The sequence below is a fragment of the Phalangium opilio genome, unplaced genomic scaffold, assembly GCF_054372755.1.
Source record: "Phalangium opilio isolate 3A_F unplaced genomic scaffold, DU_Popi_V2 ptg000003l_1, whole genome shotgun sequence".
NCBI classification, from domain to species: domain Eukaryota; kingdom Metazoa; phylum Arthropoda; class Arachnida; order Opiliones; family Phalangiidae; genus Phalangium; species Phalangium opilio.
The window spans coordinates 9,474,345-9,479,457 of NW_028324145.1; the positions used below are offsets into that span (position 1 = coordinate 9,474,345).

The window sequence follows — 5,113 nt, forward strand, 5'->3', positions numbered from 1 at the left end:
CGAAACCCGGTCCAATCTCGATCTAAGAGTCATCCCTCTTCAAATTGAACAAGAAATCGTTCGTTCTGGGCCAATATTATTAGATGTTAAGCTACGTACAGGATGGGTGGGTGGATTCTCGAGTTAAAAATTGGTCAAAACAAAACCCTCAAGGTTTCCTTATTAAAAATGTACGTACGGTTATTAATTAAGATTTTTCGACTCTAAGTATGCCTTCAAAATTATTATTTTTGAGTCACGCTAAACAAGGTCATCATGACCTTCAAGTAAGCGTAAGACTCGGCAAGTAAGTTTGTAACATGTCTTGGGTATATCTCATAAAACCCATGTCATGACACGACGACGACGACTAAAGCCCTTCTTCATCTCCCATCCTTTTCCCTAAGTCCAGGATTAAAGCTATGGGCGTTGAAGATTGTCCTGTCGCGACAAGGATGGTTTAGTTCCGCTAAAATGGTAAAATGAGCATCGAAGCGATAATACGACAAAAGCGGTAAAAACCCCGGGACCAAAGGAAAGGGAAGACAACACTATATACCACCGCGTTAAGGATTATTGGAGGATTTCCAAGTCCAGAATAAAAAAAAGAAGATCAACCGGTGCAGCAATATTCATTTCGATATTATTCACGCTTCGAATTTCCCGCGCCTACGATAATGACAAGCTATTTATTTCGGAAGTAAAATAAAAAGTGGGTGGGACAACACAAAGCCTGTCCTCTGGCTGGTTCATATGGACCATTTCGATCAAAGACATACTTCCCCTTCAACAAGGATACACCACTTTCAAAGTGTGCAATGTAACTCGGGTCTCGGAACGAAATACCGTACTGTTCCTTTTAATGAAAATAAATCGAACTTTGAGTATCGATATTTTACAAATTAAGCTAAGACTCGGTGGCGTCGACGGAGAATTAATGTCGTCCTGATTCTTACTTGTTTCGGTGCGGTGCTCTTTAACAAGATGACTTAGTATTAAAGGTCCATTGTCGAAATGGGAAGTAAAATTATCGTTAGGTTCCCACTCAATCAAGAAACCGGAGGGGGGGGGGTACAAAGATATCGAAGAAAGAAAAAAAGGGTCATTAGGTAAAGACGAAATAATGTCCGAAACTATTTGTAACGACGCTTTACTATCGGGAATCGATTGTCTCTTTTCATCATTCTCAAACTAAAAGTTATAAATAAAGACTAGTTGCCGGAGCTGCTTGAGTAAGGGTACTTGTTAAGAGTATAGAGAGCGAAATTCGGACATCGGTCAGTCCTGGTCAATCAATCGGCCCGTTTTTCACTTCATCCCTTTATATAGGGCAACTCGCGCAACTTGTACGTATCCATTTAGTCCTCGATAAATTTCTCTCAACCTACTCAGTCCAAGATTGCAATACACTGCGAAAGTTCCATCTGTAAACGGAAGTTCATTTCTTAAAGTAGCCAACTGGATCAAAAAAGGGCTCGTGTATATCTAATTTCATGAAAGAGAACGCCAAACGTTTCCCATCCTTAAGCCTCGAAGGACAATATAAAACACTAGCAGACGACATTTTAAAACCCATAGAAGTTGCACGTGCGACCGAACCGTGCGAGGGAATGTATGTATAACCCTTGAGAAATTTGTCGTCGTCTATAAGAACGTCTTCCAGAAATGGACTACAGAGTACATCGAGAGAGAGAGAGAGCGCGCAAGTCCACCATAAGATTAAGGGTCAGGCAGCTAAAAACTAGCTCACCCTGACTCCACAGAGAATGATTTGCTCATCCAGGACAAGGCAAGACAACTGTGTGCCCAAAAGAGTGTGGAAGAGAAGGTATCTGCTAAAATAAGTTCCCCGTTAACTACGGACCGGGTATATTGACAGCATCGCCTGCCACTGGAAAGTTAACATCTTTTTCTCTTCTTCTTTATCCTCCCTCCTTCGAGAGAGAATAAAAAAAAATATGTTGCTCTCTTTTTCTCCCAAGAGCCTAGATAGCAATGAGAGACGTGAAAAGATTGAGCCGAGCTAGTTTTGGGGTGGTTTTCGCGCCGGGCCAGAAATTGGGGAGGCGCCCGCCAGTCCAAGAACTCTGTCAGGAACCTGTCCTCCGCAATTAGGGTTAAAGGTCGAAGAGAGAGATTAATTGGGCGGCGGTAGGCGCCTGCCGAATCGCAACCTCCCCCCCCCCACACCTCCTTCTTCTTCATCCACTCTCAACCGATCAGAAACACCATAATTCTCAGAGTCAGCGATTTCCTTCACTTGTTTCCTTTTCGCGCCTTTTCTTACAAAGGAAGCGAAGTCAATTAAATTTGATTACTAGTTTAAAAAAGTTCCATTTCTTTTGGGAACCATTTCCTTACGTTTGAGAAAAGGGCAAAAATATAGTAATATGATGCTTTTCAATGACATAATCTTAGTTTATCTCGTTTAAACACTTAATTACTTAGCACTCCTACGCAGCTCTTAGTCCCTTTCAGGCGTAGATATTTATATAAATTAAAATAGAAAAAAACTGTAGGATCAAGAAAGTTTAACCCTCTTTGTGATACTTTGATGCAATGCCCTTAATCGTAGTTTGTGTTCAACCGGACTTTCAACTTTTCGAATCTTTCTAAAGGACATCCCGAGTAGAGAGAAAGAGAGGGGACATGGAGGGATTGAAGGGAAGGTCGCGCAGAGTTCATCAAGTAGAGCGCGAAAGACAATCCGAAGATTCGTCTTTGTCTTTTTCTTTCTCTCTCACCGAAATTAGGTTGGCTCCCGACAGAAGTCTGTCTTATGTCGACTTCCTTTTTTTATATCAAGAAACTATAGGAGCTCCAACTCTCAAGTCCCTGGTCTCCCTATATCCTAACTCATTGGCCAATCTTCTCAATACAGGACCTAGTTGTTATAAGAGAATTTTACCAGTGGGAAGAAGACCGTATTAAAGTATTTTGAAAAAGAGAAAATAAAACAGACCCTATGCTCCACGTTTTAAGTAACATAATTCAATTATTGATATGGAATCTTATCATTGTGCAAATGAACTTGTTCATCTCTAAATAAGTTCCATACTTTCTGAATCGAACTAAAATCCAGTTTCATCTTACCACCTATACTCTACTCAGTCTATACTTAATCGAATTTCTAAAGAAGACATCGAGATAATTATTTCAACGATACTTCAAGGAATAGACGCTGCAAATCCTCGGGCTTCGGGATTGGGATCGGGGTGTCGCGCCGATTGGTGTAATATAAAGTAACACGAGGAAATAATTGGAATCCGACGGTTGACGGATGAATGAAAGGAAATCTAATACGATAGGGTGCGCAGTCATCGCCACCCGCTAAAACGATTCCACCACCAGAAGAAAAAAACAACTAAAGCGGGGGTGGAAGTGGGGACGCTGGAATAAGAAATGGAAGCCGGGAATGGACGCGACGAAAAAAAATAAAAGAGAAGACAATTGCCTTTCAATAAGGAGTTAGTCTCGATCCTCAACACCCCATCATACTTGGCACCGTAAAATAAAACTACACGACAAACTATAGACGTTCGCCATTTGAAGTAATCCCATATACTTTCCTGATACGTTTTCAAATGAGGGCATACCCAAATCTTGGAGGATCGAAGAACAATCACGGACAGGCCCCTCAACTACGAAACCCCAGTATCAAACCCGACTCTTCCAAGCCCAAACTGCGAGGATAGTCTGCTACGACGAACTTTCTCGAGACGTCACAGCCTCCTATCTCATACCTCGGTTTTGGTGGCCATATTGGAAGTCGTCAGCTTTAGCCATACAACTTAGACTCTACCAATATTGACGTCACGTCCCAGTAGCTCCTCCCCTCTCAGTACCAGTTCATAAAGCTTAAAACATTTACTTCCAAATGATTGCAGTCTGGTGTAACTTACTGGGTAACGTTTATAGCACCTATACCTAGTTTCCTTTTACTGCCATTGGACATCGGAGATTTGAGATTTTCGAAAACGGAGAAGAGAAAGAAAGAGAGAGAGAGGTTTGTGGGTGCTGTTGGGAGAAGAGTGATTTCGCAAGAAAAACTATACATAAGAGTCTCATTTTGGCGGCGTCCAAGTATAAGTTCTCGGGTTTATCCCTGGGACAATTCATCTTGCGCAAATTACGAGAAATCGAGGCGCCCGAACCCATCATCATCACCCACCCTCTCCTTAGCTTAGCTCCTTGAGACATTCGAGCTGATGGAATGAAATAGCTAATCGAATCCTTCGCGCAAAACAGGCTTCTATTTCACACCTAATTAAGTTATATTTTTACACTCAGGATGTAGGAAGCAGCCCTAAAGTCTCTGTTCTTGATCGACCGTATACACTCACTAATCACGTGAGATTAGTTGACCCTAGGTATTTAACGTGATAATCTTGATTATTTGTGCATAGTTTCACAAACTATCGGTTCATGAAATTTTAATTTTAGGCTATTTTGACTTGGCTATTCGGGATTAGTTCCAACCCCAGCACCATTATGGTATTTTTTTTGTTTAAATCGAGGCACAAAACATGTTTTAGAGTTAATTTAAAGATTTAAATAGTTCAGCCTTTTCCAAGTTTGTTAAAATAGTCATTATTCGCGGATAGGAGGCGTGCATTTTCATTAATGATAAAGTTATTCAGATGAGTAAATGCAGTTTCCAATATCGATTAAACCATACATACAACTTAATAATCAGAAACTAATCTAGAAAGACTCCATAATTTGTGATTTCAACTTGTAGAAGAAATCCAGTGTTGCCAGTCATTTGCGAGTGCAGTTCAACCGCAATCTACAATAGATTGAGAAGCTTGGAATTCTGTTCAATTCAGTTCAAAACCTGCAGGAGATGTTCTAACAAATTACTGGCAAGCCTGACGTGCGTGCGATTGAAGTTAAGAAACGGGGCAGGTAATTTATCTGGGCACCTTTAGTGTACCCAATCTATATCATCTTTTCTCGAATTCTAGCGAATAATCATGACGCAACACCCCAAAAATTCAAAAGAGAACATGATTGACAGTGTCCTTCATCTTGGAGCGCCAGAAAAAGAGGAGCGGAGCGTCCGTACGTCCCAAACCGGCCGGGACATCACTCTCGGGAGTTTTCCGGTGTAGCAAACTTAAAGGGGGCACGG

At 41.3% G+C, this 5,113-nt stretch overlaps 1 long non-coding RNA gene across 1 annotated transcript in view; it reads right to left on the minus strand.

Moving 5' to 3' along the window:
• The window catches only part of LOC149717669 (uncharacterized), a 180,873-nt gene that overhangs the window by 33,271 nt on the left and 142,489 nt on the right, over positions 1–5,113 (minus strand). The gene's annotated exons all lie outside the window — the stretch shown is intronic.